This window comes from Somniosus microcephalus, chromosome 12 (genome assembly GCF_052327205.1).
Source record: "Somniosus microcephalus isolate GS21.2 chromosome 12, FLI_Smic_1.0, whole genome shotgun sequence".
Classification (NCBI taxonomy): domain Eukaryota; kingdom Metazoa; phylum Chordata; class Chondrichthyes; order Squaliformes; family Somniosidae; genus Somniosus; species Somniosus microcephalus.
Genome location: NC_140998.1, coordinates 122,638,973 through 122,654,490, shown reverse-complemented (window position 1 = coordinate 122,654,490; position 15,518 = coordinate 122,638,973).

The following is a 15,518-nucleotide window of genomic DNA, read 5'->3' as shown; positions in this document are numbered from 1 at the left end:
TGGTTGTCATTTTCCAAAATTCCATAGGTTCTAGAACATTTCCCACAGATTGGAAGACAGCAAATATAACCCCACTATTTAAGAAAGGAGGGAAAGAGAAAACGGGGAACGACAAACCAGTTAGCCTGACATCAGTAGTAGGGAAAATGCTAGAATCTATTATTAAGGACGTGGTAACAGGGCACTTAGAAAATAACGATAGTGTAGGAACGGAGGTTCCTATCGAAAAGACTGAGTTCGACTCAGGCAATTAAAACAATGAACTTTAATGGAACAAAACAGGTTTTAACTAGAAACTGCTGGAATACATCGAATACAGGTCTGCTCTCCTTGAAGGCTCCACGAGGACTGATCCACTGGTCTGAAGGCTGACGTCATGACGTTCTTCCCGCCATTGGGGAATCACGTGACTAATGGCATGACGTCATCACGTTGAAACCGCGCTGTAAAGGTAACTAGACATTGTACAGTCAAACAGTGTAATTAAAGGTACAGGCACAGACAGTAACTACATTGCTGTTAAAGGAATTATGTACAACCGCTCTGAGTCCTTTGGTGGCTCCGCCACATGCGCCCCCCTCCAGAATTGTCTATAACAGAAAAAGTGAGACAAGGGGGAGGTCTGACAAGTCTGTCTGATCAACTTTGATAACCTGGCAGAGGAAGTTGATGACCGGTGGTCGAGCTGGCAGTCGGTTGTGGTTGAGCAGGCGCGGCGAGCGTGGTCGAGTTGGCGGGCGGCTTTGGTTGATCTGACGTGGCGGCTGCGGGCAGTCGGCCAGGTTTGGGTGGTTGAGCGATGACGACTGGGTGGTCCAGGTCCAGGTGAGCCGGCTTCAATTGGTCCACCGAGATGTGATCCGGCTTTCCACCGACGTCGACCGAAAAGGATTTGTCTCCTGGTTCGATGACGCGGAAAGGACCAGTGTAACGGGGCTTGAGCGGATCCCGGTGAGCGTCGTGGTGGATGAATACATACTCAGCATTCTTCAGTCCCGGTGGCACGTGGGAGTTCTGTAAGCCGTGATTTGATGTAGGCACCGGAGCAAAACATCTGGCCGCTTCCTGGTGGCTATCGAGTTGCTGGGAGGCGGACCATGGCTCTGTGGGAGAAGGGAGGAAATCCCTGGTACTCCGAGAGGCTGGCCGTAGACGAGTTCCGCTGAGGACGATTGCAGGTCTTCTTTGGGCGCCGTACGAAGACCCAAAAGGACCCATGGAAGTCTGTCCACCCATCCTGCACCTTGAAGACTGGCCCGAAGGGCGGCTTTAAGTGACCTGTGGAATCGCTCACAAAGGCCGTTTGCCTGTGGATGATAGGCGGTGGTGCGATGAAGTTTGGTGCCGAGCCCCTGAGCTACAGCATTCCAAAGCTCGGAGGAAAATTCTGGCCCACGGTCGGAAGAGATGTCCGCCGGTACCCCGAAACGGGCAACCCAACAGAAGATGAATGCTCTAGCGACGTCTGCCGAAGTGCTGGAAACCAAAGGAATTGCCTCTGGCCACCTAGTGGTGTGGTCTACCATGGTGAGGAGATGAGTATAACCCTGAGAAGGTGGAAGCGGCCCCACAAGGTCCACATGCACGTGGTCGAAATGACGCTCCGGAACAGCGAACGTAGCCACTGGAGCTTCAACATGACGCTGGACTTTGGCCTTCTGGCAGATGACGCAGGTATTAGCCCAGTCACGGACATCGAGGTGCATACCTTTCCAGATGAACTTCGCCGACATAAGCCATTGTGAAGCCTTCATCCCAGGGTGCGACAACCCGTGTATGGCATCAAACACCTTCCGGTGCCATGCGACCAGCACGATAGGTCGGGGAACGCCCATGGACACGTCTCAAAGGAGCGTGGCGCCTGTGGCCTGGAAAGTGACGTTGGTCGCTTGGAAGCTAGAGGGGACGGTTCTGTATGATTGGACCTCAGTGTCCGAGGCCTGATCTGCAGCCATGAGGGCGTAGTCGATCCCCAGGTGAACCGCGTGGACCGTCGCACAGGAGAGGCAATCCGCCACCAGGTTGTCCTTACCAGACACATGTTGAATGTCCGTGGTAAATTCGGAAATAAACGTCAAGTGACGTCGTTGATGAGCGGACCACGGTTCGGCGGTCTTGGCCATGGCGAACGTAAGAGGTTTGTGGTCGACAAAAGCCGTGAAGGGACGTCCTTCCAATAAGAACCGGAAATGGCGAATGGCAAGGAAAAGGGCCAGTAGCTCCCGATCGAAGGTGCTGTATTTTTTTTCATTTTTCCGTAGTTGACGGCTGAAAAACGTCAGCAGTTGCCACGTGCCGTTGACCCACTGCTCTTGCACTGCACCGATGGCGTAGTCTGACGCGTCTGTGGTAAGGGCGATGGTGGCACCTGGAAGTGGGTGCGCCAGCATGGTTGCGTTGGCCAAAGCGCTCTTGGTGTTGACGAATGCCTGGTCCATCTCGGCTGTTCAGCTGATTGGATCCTTACCGGACTTGCCCTTGAGGGCCCCGTACAAGGGTTGCATAAGCTGAGCCGCCTTAGGGACAAAACGGTGATAGAAGTTGACCATCCCCAGGAACTCTTGCAAAGCCTTGATGGTTGGCGGGCGCGGGAAAGAGGTAACCACTTCCACCTTCGTCATTAAGGGGATGGCGCCGTCCGATGTTATGCGGTGTCCCAAGAAATCGATCTGCTGCAGGCCGAACTGGCACTTGGCCAGATTGATGATTAAACCGTGCTGGCTGAGGCGTGTAAAGAGGGTACGCAAATGGGAGATGTGCTCTTCCTTGCTAGCACTGGCGATGAGAATGTCGTCAAGGTCGACGAAGATGAAGCGTAGGTCTCGGAGCACGGAGTCCATTAAACGCTGGAACGCCTGTGCTGCATTCTTCAAGCCAAGTGGCATCCGCAGGAACTCAAAGAGGCCAAAAGGGGTGATGACTGCGGTTTTCGGGACGTCTTGCGGGTGCACGGGAACCTGGTGATATCCCCGGACGAGGTCGACTTTAGAAAAGATAGAATTTCCCGCCAAATGGGCCGAGAAATCCTGAATATGTGGAATCGGGTACCGATCAGGAGTGGTGGTGTCGTTTAGGCGTCGGTAGTCACTGCATGGCCGCCAGCCACCGCCCGGTTTTGGAACAATGTGGAGAGGCGAGGACCAGGGACTATTGGATCGTCGAATGATCCCGAGCCGCTCCATCGTGTCGAACTCCGCTTTCGCAGCCGCGAGCTTGCCGGGTTCGAGCCTTCTAGCCCGCGCATAAACCGGGGAGCCAGTAGTGGTGATATGATGTTCAACACCATGCTTCGTTTCCGAGGAGGAAAAAGTGGGCCTTGTCAGCTCCGGAAACTTTCCGAGGAGCCAAGTGAAGTCGTCTGGAGGAGGGAAGGTGCAAGTAATAGAGCGCGACATGGAGGTACCGTGGTAGCATGGAATTGAGTGGAAGGTGGCCGCGTTGATCAGCCGGCGGTGCCGGACATCGACGAGGAGGCTGTTGGCACACAGAAAATCTGCCTCTAGGATGGCCTGTGAGACTGTGGCCGTGACGAATTCCCAAAAGAAGCGCTGACCGCTGAAACAGTCTTGGACCCGCCACTTTCGGAAAGTTCGAATTGCTGCGCCATTAGCCGCTACGAGGGAAAAACAGAGGTTCCCAGCCTGCATATCGAGCTTCGACGCAGGTAGAATGCTACACTGCGCTCCGGTGTCACAAAGAAAATGTCGACCCGATAGGGAATCGGTGATATAAAGAAGTTTCCCCATAGATCCGACGGCCATCGCAACCGCGGAGCACCCATTAGACCTGGTCCTCCTTCGCCAGGAACACTGCAGGAGCTTTGTTGCTTTTTTTGGGGGGCGAAAAACTGCAGGGGGAGTGGCAGCATCGTGCTTTCGCGCCAAAACGGGCGTGGTAGGGACACCAGCCCACTGCAGGAGGAACTGGAACTGCGTCTGTGGGGGATGGGCGCCTCATGGCCGCGCAGCACTGCTGACTTACCGTGAAAATCTTATTGGCTTCGGCAGCAAGCTCGGCGCAGTCTGTAATGTCGGATCTGGCTAGGGCAGCATATACCTGCCCCGGCATTTGGTAGAGGAAATGCTCCCGGAAGAGGAAGCATTCCAGTTCGGCACCCAAGAGCGTGAGCATTTGGCTCATGAGCTCGGATGGTTTGGAGTCCCCGAAGCCAGGCATCGTGATGAGCCAGCGAGAGCCCGAAGACCTGAAGCAACCGCGCCTTAATCGCATCATACTTGCTGTCAGTAGGAGGACTACCGGGTAGGCTGATGATCCGTGAGGCAGTTGCGCTGTCGAGGGCGGAGACCACGTAATAATAACGGGTCTGATCCGCGACGATGTTCCTGATGGCGAACTGGGCTTCAGCCTGGATAAACCAGGCGTCTGGTTGTTGCTCCCAGAACTGTGGCAGTTTCAGCGTGACGGCATTCGTGTCCATGATGAATCTTCCACGAAAATTGTTCGTAGAAGTCGGGGTCACCAATGTAGGAATGGAGGTTCCTATCGAAAAGACTGAGTTTGACTCAGGCAATTTAAAACAATGAACTTTAATGGAACAAAACAGGTTTTAACTGGAAACTGCTGGAATACATCGAATACAGGTCTGCTCTATTTGAAGGCTCCACGAGAACTGATCCTCTGGTCTGAAGGCTGATGTCATGACATCATCACATTCTTCCCGCCATTGGGGAATCACGTGACTAATGGCATGACGTCATCACGTTGAAACCGCGCTGTAAAGGTAACTAGACATTGTACAGTCAAACAGTGTTATTAAAGGTACAAACACAGACAGTAACTACATTGCTGTTAAAGGAATTATGTACAACCGCTCTGAGTCCTTTGGTGGCTCCGCCACAATAGGATTGGGCAGAGTCAACACGGATTTATGAAAGGGAAATCGTGTTTGACAAATCTGTTAGAGTTTTTTGAGGTTGTAACTAGCAGAATAGATAAGGGGCAACCAGTGGATGTGGTATATTTGGATTTTCAGAAGATTTTCGCTAAGTATAGATTTTAAAATGCTGCAAACCTGTTTGGCCCAGTGGAAAGGGTATGAAACAGTTAAACTTCGAGGCACAGAAAAGGTGCCAGTCATTAAAGTCTGTAGTTCTTGGAGAACACATTGATACTGGACAATGAAAGCTTTGACTCATGATTAACTCTGAAAAAGACATTGACATTGAACTGTGAGGCCTTGAATCATGATTGGTTTCGATGGGAAAAATTAACATCTGGACAATGCTCTGAGTTTAACTGATGCAATGAGCATCTCGATAGGTGATTTAATGGTCGTCGTCGTACGTGTCTTCACACTGTTCCCTTTGGGGAACTGTATGAAGTGGTGGAAGGATTTCTGGCCATGATTAACGCTCCTTCCGTGACCGTAACCATCTTCGTACCAGCCATTAGGGTGGTTAGTCCTATGGCGGGAGGGTTTTACGGGCTCCCACAGCCCATACGAGGGGGGGGCCACCCACACCCACGGACGCAAGTATCCCGCTGGATGTCAACCCAGAATTTAGAGCCGGAGCTCCGACTCCACTTGCCGGGACTGTCTGGAGCGGGGTTCGAAACCCTACGCCTTCTGGCCCAGCGGCGGGTACGCCAAAGGCCCACTCCTGATTTAATGGTGAATAGGTGATTTAATGGTGAATAGGTGATTTAACGGTGAATAGGTGATTTAACTTTGGACAATGAGACTTCGGCCTAGAAATTCAGTTGGTAGCGCCAGCCGCTAGCGCCTTAAGAGGGCGATTAGTGGGGCGCGAAGCGGCTAGCGCCCGGGCGCGGCGCGATCTGCACCTCTCGCGAACTTGAGCGAAGATTTAGCGGTGGCGCCAAACCACAAGGCCCGCTCAGCTGCGCGCGCCGATCCTGACGTCATTTCATGGTGCAACGCCCTTGGTGCGCCCCGAACTGGAACTTCAGTGGCGCCCCCCTTCTTTCCGCCTGGCGCTCCCAGCGACTGGTTGAGGTTCCCAGTCACTGTGGGGCTGGGGGGGCGCTATTTAAAGGGGGCTCTTTCTGCATTCTTTGTGGTAGCCATTTTGGACCACTCCTTCTGTGTGAGAGAGAGAGAGAGATTTGCAGAGAGACAAAGGGAGAGAGCTTTCTGCTTTGACTCAGCGCTCACACAGGTCTTCAGCCCAGAGCTTTGCAGTTGGATTGATTTTTCAGTGCCATAGCCTTGAGTGGCCACATATAATGGGGGCTGCAATGGGTGGAAACGTTGGGTTTCTCCATTGCATTGAGAGGGCTCAGAGACGCCGAGAGAGAGTGCCAATCATGGCCAGATGGAGGAGGGCCAACAGGCGTCGGCACAGAAGGCCTTACCCTCCCAGGGTATACCGCCAGCACTTCTCCTACCTCAACATGTCTGAGGAGCAGTGCATTTGGAGGCTTCGATTCAGAAGGGAGGTGGTCACTGAGATCTGCCACCTGCTTCAAAGAGATCTGCAGCCTCAGCTGAGGAGCAGGACGTCTCTGTCGGTGGCAGTGAAGGTGACAGTGGCTCTCAACTTCTATGCCACCGGTTCCTTCCAATCTGCTACTGGGGACATTGCAATGTCTCCCAGTTCGTGGTGCATTGCTGCATCCGCCAGGTCACGAATGCCCTCTTCAAAAGGAGACATCAGTACATTTCCCTCCCCATGACCCTGGACAAGCAGCAAGAGCGTGCAATGGGATTTGCAAGAATAGCGGGCTTCCCCATGGTCCAGGGCGCCATTGACTGCATGCATGTGGCTTTGCGGGCGCCTCTAGAGAATGCCAAGGATTACCGCAACCGGAAGGGGTTCCATTCGTTGAACATGCAGTTGGTGTGTGACCACAGGCAGCTTATACTAGCTGTCAATGCCCGCTTTCCAGGCAGCAGCCACGACACCTTCATCCTGCACCAGACTTCTGTGGCAAACATTTTCGAAGCCCTGGCTCACCCAGGAGGCTGGCTTCTCGGGGACAAGGGCTATCGTTTGGGCACGTATCTGATGACCCTGCTCCGTGCGCCCAGCACCCCTGCTGAAGAGCGATACAATGATAGCCATCAAGCGACCAGGAACATCATTGAACACACAATCAGCGTGCTAAAGCAACGGTTCCACTGTCTGGACCATTCCGGGGGAGCCCTTCAGTACTCGCCTGAGCGAGTCTCCCATTTCATTGTAGTGTGCTGTATGCTGCACAAGGTGGCTATCCTCAGGACTCAGCCACTGCCAGCAGACATTGGAGGACCACCAGAGGAGGAGGAGGAGGAGCACCAAGACGGGGGGGAGGCACAAAGTGCAAGGGCCGTCCATCAATGGCTTATTGTAAGTCGGTTCTAGGCCCCCCTCTCAGTGAATGGCTTGTGCCATTGAAAGAATATGAATGGACCCACTCCGCAAACCCTGAGCCGGTCAAGGCAACAAATAGTTCAAAGTGCAAACATGCACAATCTGAATAAAGACAATTATTTATTTAACAAACTCTGTGCCCTTCCCGCATGACAAACAAATACAGAGAAACCCCCAAAAAAACAGTCAGACACATAACTGGCTCCCACAACCTGGAGACAATGAACAAAAGAGTTAAACAAAAATGACCATGATCCTCGGCCTTCACAAAGAAAAACACAGCATTTTGCCACACCTCCTACTTTTTGGCCTGTGAGGGTGATCTGCCTCACTTGCGAGATTGGCCCCTTCCCGCCCTGCAGCTCCTCCGCAATGGGACCCCAGTGGCTGCAGCAAGGCTGGGGGAAGGCTGCTGAGGATCAGATAGTGAGTCGGCAGATGCCCTTGGGGGATGGCCTGGACCAGCTCTGGGCCTGGAGGGCTCGGCTGCTGACTGCTCCAACTCTGCTTGGGCAGCAGCAGTCTGTCCTATGGGTGGAGGCAGCTGTGGTGGAGGAGTGACAGTGTTGGCAGCAGAAATGCTGCCAACCTGAGAGAGCACAGGCACTCCCTGGTCGGACGAGACACTGGCAGTCGCACGGGGCAGCACTGAAGCATGCGCAGCAATCTGCTGAAGCACAGACTGCTGGCCTGCTGCGGCACAGCGACGGCCCCGGCGAATCCTGCCCGATCCAGCAAGGGTGGCAGTAGTTAGTGCTTGTGTGGCCCTGATCTGTGTCTGCATCAGACCAGCCAGTGACTGCATGGCACGACTAAGCACTTGGCTGGAAGCCGGGTGTGCTGCCCCGAAGTCCTGCAGACTCCTTGCCTGTGCTGCCCCGAAGTCCTGCAGACTCCTTGCCTGTGCTGCCCCAAATTCCTGTACACTCCTTGCCAGTGACTCTATGGAGTCAGGCATCCTTGCCACTGCAGCCATGAGCTCAGTGTGCCTGCGCTCCGCCTGGGCGCCCATTTCAGCAACATAAGAACATAAGAACATAAGAAATAGGAGCAGGAGTAGGCCAATCGGCCCCTCGAGCCTGCTCCGCCATTCAATAAGATCATGGCTGATCTGATCCTAACTGCCAATCCACTATCACAGAACCATCTCCTGCATCTAACAGAATTAGACACACGAAATAGGAGCAGGATCAGGCTACACGGCCCCTGGGCCCACTCCGCTACCCGCAGGGCCATGGCCGATCCGCACCTAGACTCATGTCCAAATTCCTGCCCGCTCCCCGTAACCCTTAATTCCCTTTACTTCTAGGAAACTGTCTATTTCTGTTTTAAATTTATGTAATGATGTAGCTTCTACAGTTTTTTGGGGCAGCATATTCCATGGACCTACCACCCTCTGAGTGAAGTAGTTCCTCCTCATCTCAGTTTTGAAAGAGCAGTCCCTTATTCTAAGACTATGCCCCCTAGTTCTAGTTTCACCCATCATCGGGAACATCTTCCCTGCATCCACCCAAGCCGCACCTCCTCTGCACTCACTGTAGCAGGACTGGAGGCCACACTCACCCTCCGGGGAGAAGGCCGCCGAGCTTCCCTACCCCACCCCCACCCCCCCGCGTTGCTGCAGCCCGCTGGGCCCTGGAGCTTCACCCTCCTCAGACCCTTCCCCCCTGCTCCCCTCCAGGGAAGACGTGTCCCCATCATGGCAATGGGCTGCCTCGGCTGAGGGTGGCACTGATGTTCCGCTTCCTCTTCCTCCTCCTCGCCTTCCGATTCACTCACTGTGGCAGCTTGAGGGCCCGCCTCCTCACCTGGCGAATCAGCATCTGAAAACAGGAAGGTACAAGAGTTGCTTTAGTGTGAGGACAGGGCGGCAGCGAGGGAGTTATGAGTGCTGCAATGCACTGCATTGGTTTGATAGTGGCAAAGGATGCTGGTGTGAGGCACAAGTGGAAAAAGAGAGGTCAAAAAGGTGATGACCTTACCATTGTTGTCCAGAACGGGGTCGGCATCTCCAGTGGCGACGGGGCCAATCAGCCGGCCTGCCATAATCCGTTCCACTCGCGGCTCCAGATCGCTGAGGTCTTTAAGTTTAGGACGGCCTCCCCCGGTCCATTGCTGCTGCCTCCTATTGTGGGCCAGCTTGCCCTGCAAGAGAAAGGACGGGCTCTGAGTACAGTGTGAAGCCCTGATCTTGGCTGCACTGCCTCCCATGGTGGAATAGCCCTGACAGTGCGAAGCCCTGATCTTGCCTGCACTGCCTCCCATGGTGGAATAGCCCTGACAGTGTCAAGCCCTGATCTTGGCTGCACTGCCTCCCATGGTCGAATAGCCCTGACAGTGTGTAAAGTGGTGAATGTGCATGTGATTTTCATGAGAGGCCCATAGGTGTTGGATGAGGGCTGGGCATTGGGGCTTTCAGGACCCTTTGGCCATAAAGTGAGGTGCACATGCAGGGATGAAGAGGATACTGGAAAGGGTACTCACCCTGACAACCCGAGTGAGGTCGTTGAACTTGTTCCTGCATTGCGTTGGGGTCCTAGGTACCATGCTGCTGGAGGTCACTCTGTGTGCCACCTCCCTCCAAGCTTTTCTATATTCGTTGGGCAGCGGCCTCATGCCACTGTCAGGAAAGAGGATAGGTCGCCTGCGCTCCACTGCGCCAACCAGAACCTTAAGGGCCCCCTCACTGAAGCGCTGCGCTCGCTCCCTGGCCCTCTCCATGGTCGTAGGCGTAACGATGTCGCAGCAGGTCTGTCCAGGCCTAGAATCAGGGCTCCAATGTGCAGGGCATGGCTGCAAGCCAAATCAACCCTCCCCCTTTAAGAGGTGACCGGCGCCAGCGTGTCTGCCTGCAATCGCTAACTGGCCGCACCTGCGCTGTGCCCGCCCTCGGTGGTAGCACCTCGGCTCGCCGGCTTAGCGCCTTAGGATGGTTGTGCACCGCCTGCTTTAGCGCAGCAACAACCTCTTGGGACGATGCAACTCAATTTCACTGAAGGTGGCGCTAAGTTGCGCCGGGCGCTAAATTTAGCGCACGCTCGACTGTAGTGCCCCAAACGTGGCGATACTGAATTTCTAGGCCTTCGTGTTTTAAAGGGTTTCGATGGATCTTCAGTGGATAAGACAATGATGCAAGTTTCGCTGGAACAATGAACTTCCTGGAAAACACTTTAACCTTGGGCAAAGCACATCAGCAGTAAGACTAAATCACATTAAATATGTATCACAGGGCAGGGGAGACAATATAAGGAATTGTCTTCCATCCCTCAGCCCTGTACACATCCTGTGGTTTGGATTACTAGGTAATTGTATTGGAAAACAAGAGTTGGGGGGAAGGCCCAGACTCGAAAAGGCGTGACGGAAGAGTTGTAAGAAGAAAACACAACACAGCTCACTCTCTTTCGCTCGGAAGCTCTCTCTGGGAAGCTCTCTTTCGCTGGGAAGCTCTCTCTGGGAAGCTCTCTTTCGCTTGGAAGCTCTCTCGGAAGCTCTCTCTCGGAAGCTTGCTCTGACTACAGCCAGGTGTAAGAAGGAAGGGAAGAAGGTCATCTCCAGCACCCAGCCTGCAATCGATGCCGGCCACGACCAGCTAGACAGGTGATTGTAAGTATCAGTTGACTCTACAAGGGGTTTGCGCTGTGTAGGCAGCCGCAGTCAGATAAAGGAAGACGGGGACAGGTCACCTCCGATCCAGGCCTACAATCCACAACGGTAACTGTAGTGTATGTGCTTTAAGTCAGAACGACTTTTTACAGCTCCTGTATACTGTAGTACCGGCAGTGACCACACCAGTATATAAGCTGTGCGCATGCCTCTGTACCCCAGTCTAGAGATTACCCTCCTCCAGTAAAGACCTGTTATTTGTTTATGTACAGCATCCGTGTAATTATTTATCCACTGAACCACGGACCTAACAGTGGCGACGAGTGTTGATGCGAATCTACCTGCAACATAAAAAAAAAATAGTCGAGTCCAGGAACACGGGCATCGACCGCGAGCAATCTTCCAGCAGTCAGGCAGAGATCCAACTTCGCTGGGGAGGCTGTGGAGAGCCGAGCTTGGTTCCCCAGCCACAACGAGCAGTAAGAGACCGACGACAGGTCCAGAGCAGACCCTTCCCAAGCAGCGGCGGCTGGAGCCGACCGACGGCAGAAAGAGAGAGCCGGGCAGCGTCGACGGGGTAAGAAAGAGGGTGAAGAGAGCAGGGCGCAGCCGGGGGTTGATCACCGAGCGGCGTCGAGGAAAAATACTGCAAACCGGAGAGAGAGAGGGTAAGAAACAGCCGGGTTCTAGACTGAGCGGCGTCGACAAATATCAAGAGAAGAACGCGCAGAGCACAGCCAGGGATCACGGGCTGATCAGGGTCTGCGGGGCAAAGCAAGGGGAGACACCATTGAGCCGCGGAGAAGCAGGAAGAGCGCGGAAGACGCCATTTTGCGAAGCCACAGCGGAGAAGACGGGCGAGCGCGGGAAGGAAGGAAAGCGTGGGAGACGCCAATTTGTGCCAGCGGAGAAGAAGGGGAAGCGCGGGAGGCGCCATTGGTGATAGTTAACGCACAACCAAGGATGCCGAAGAGTGGCAGTATCTCTATGTTCGACAATGAAGTCGAAGATTGGGCGACATATGTGGAACATATTGAGGTGTACTGCAGGGCGAATGAAGTGCCAGATGCTAATAAAGCACTGGTTCTGTTAAATTCCATGGGTGCAAAAACTTATGGGTTACTGCGAAATCTAATAACACCAGAGAAGCCGGTAAACTAGAATTTTGAAAGCATAGTAGAAATCCTACAGGACCACTTAAACCCCACACTGCTGCTGATAGCAGAACGATTTAAGTTCCATAAAAGGAACCAACACAAAGACGAAAGCAATGCTGAGTACCTAACGGAACTGCGCAAGCTATCGAAATACTGCCAGTTTGGAGCGGGACTAGTAGACACGTTAAGGGACAAGTTTGTGTGTGGGCTACAAAGTGAAGGAACCCAGAAACGGCTTCTATCAGAAAAGGACCTTACGCTGGACAAAGCTTTCAGTATGGCAGTATCACACGAAGCAGCCGCAAGGGGCACTGCAGAGATACAACGGAGACCGCAAGAATATGGCACCAACGAAATGACCTATGGAACAAGGAAGTGCTATCGCTGCAGCAGAACAACACATGACCAGAAAGATTGTTGGTTCAAGGACCAAGTGTGCAGACAGTGTGGGAAAGCAGGACACATAGCAAGAGTCTGCAGGTCTGGGAAGAAAACCAACAGTAAGAAATCTCCACAGGAGAAGTACAAAAAGGTACACCAGGTGATGGACAGTAGTTCAGACGAACAGAAAAGTGACACAGACTCCGGAAGCAAGGAGCTGGGTTGTCTGAAACTACATAATGTAACCGAAATGGAGAATCACCACACTATCTGGGTTACACTCAAGATAGACGGAGTCCAAGTGGAAATGGAATTGGACACAGGGTCAGCTCTAACAGTCATAAATCAAAGAGACTACAAGCGGCTATTTTCACACATACCCTTGAAAGCTACAGAGATTGTCTTGAAGACGTATACAGGGCAAAAAGTCTACCCCAAAGGAAAAATAAGGGTGAAAGTGACATATAAAGGTCAGGAAATACCTAAAATGGATATATATGTATTGCCAAATGGAGGACCACCACTGCTAGGACGTGAGTGGATCGTGAAGATACATTTAGATTGGCATTCCATACAGGCACTGAAGGTGGAGGCCAAAAAGGATGACGACGTCACACCTGGTCGACTGTCAAAAATGCTAACTGACGCAAAAGAATGTTCCAGGAGGGACTAGGAACACTAAAAGGAATAACAGCAACAATTAAAATAGAGGATAATGCAAGCCCAAAGTATCTGAAGGCCAGACCAGTGCCTTATGTGATCAGACCAGCGGTTGAAGCAGAGCTGGAAGGGTTGGAACGTTCAGGAGTACTGTCCAAAGTGGACTGGAGCGAGTGGGCTATACCCATCGTTCCTGTAATGAAGAGCTCGTTGAGTAATACACCTGGGGAACCAAAGAAGGTCCGCATCTGTGGGGATTTTAAGGTGACAGTGAACCCAGTCCTTCACACGGTGCAATATCCGCTTCCACGAATTGAGGATATTTTTGCCTCGCTATCTGGTGGTAAACGCTTCACCAAAATTGATCTAGCCCAGGCGTACTTGCAAATGGAGGTAGAAGAAGCTTCGAAACATTACCTTACGATCAACACCCATAAAGGTCTCTATCAATACAACCGGCTGGTGTTTGGAGTAGCCTCAGCTCCGGCTATCTGGCAAAGGGCGATGGATCAGGTCCTGCAAGGGATTCCAGGGACCCAGTGTTATTTGGACAACATCTTGGTCACGGGCGAAAATGACGGTGATCACCTCGCTAACTTGGAGAAGGTGCTTGCCAGATTAAAGGAATATGGGCTACGAGCTAATCGCCACAAGTGCGAGTTTTTCCAGAAACAGATCTCATATTGCAGCCACGTCATCGATTAAGAGGGGTTACATAAGTCCCCTGACAAGATTGAGGCAGTAGTCAAGGCTCCAGCACCGGAAAATGTGTCACAACTGAGGTCGTTCCTCGGGCTGGTAAACTATTACCACAAGTTCTTACCAAATTTGTCTACGGTATTACACCCGCTGAACACCCTACTGCAAACAGGGGTACCATGGAAGTGGGATGACGAACATAGACGAGCTTTCCAGAAGTGTAAGGAATTGATCACATCAAAAGAGGTGTTGGCCCATTTCAACCCAGCACTACCAATTCATTTGGCATGTGATGCATCACCCTACGGCATTGGAGCGGTGCTGTTGCACAAATTCCCAGATGGGTTGGAGAGGCCAGTAGCCTTTGCGTCTCGGTCACTAACCTCAGCCGAGCGCAACTACGCCCAGATTGACAGGGAGGCCCTCAGCCTAGTATGGGGAGTAAAAAAATTCAACCACTATCTGCATGGGCAGAAGTTCACCTTGCTGACTGACCACCAACTACTTGTCTCCATCTTTAATCCAAAGAAGGGCGTGCTAGTAATGACTGCACAGCGGTTACAAAGATGGTCCCTGTTTCTAGGGGCGAATCAATATGAAATAGAATATAAAGGCACGAGGCAGCATGGGAACGCTGATAGGCTATCGCGCCTGCCACTGCCTACTGTGGAGGAAGCACCAGCAGTGGACCGTATCGAGATATTTTATTCGTCGATAATTGAACGATTGCCAGTAACAAACGCGGATATAGAGAAGGAGACCCGCAATGATCCGACGCTGTCACGGGTATATGAATTGACGGTGAGGGGATGGCCAACACATGGCGACTCACTGTTGCCAGCATTCTCATCCAGAAGAGAACAGCTGTCAGTATGCCAGGGGACAGTGATGTGTGGATCCAGAGTGGTGATTCCACACAAGTTAAGGGAGAGAGTGCTAAAGGAGCTACATGAAGGTCATCTGGGGGGAGTGAAAATGAAAAGCCTAGCTAGGGCTTATGTGTGGTGGCCGGGAATCGATCAACAAATCGAAGACCTAACTAAGAGCTGCTTAGGATGCCAGAAGGTCCAAAATGCACCACCACATGCCCCTCTACACCCATGGGAGTGGCCCTCCTCTCCATGGCAATGGGTGCACATTGATTTCACTGTTCCATTCATGGACTCAATGTTCTTAATAGCAGTGGATGCTCATTCAAAGTGGCCTGAGGTGATAAAGATGCCTTCAACCACTACAGAGAAAACGATTGCAGTCCTACGGACCATATTTGCCAGAAACGGGTTGCCAGAGCAGATCTGCTCTGATAATGGACCACAGTTTGTGTCCGACGAGTTCCAAAAATTCATGAAAAGGAATGGGGTAAGGCATTACACATCCAGCCACCAATGGATTGGCTGAGAGGTTCATACAAACCTTTAAGAAGGCGATAAAGGCCATGTGTGACGAGGAAATTCCACTACAGCATAAGATGGACAATTTCTTATTAGCCTACCGAAACGCGACACATGCAGTTATCAACCAGACCCTGGCCATGATGTTCTTTAATCGAAGGTTGAGATCTCATCTGGACTTGCTCAGACCAAATGTGCGAAGAAATGTTGAGGACAAACAATTCCAGCACATCAACGAGAAGCCGACAAGGAGCTTCAATGTAGGGCAACCAGTCTTGGCCCGGGACTATCGA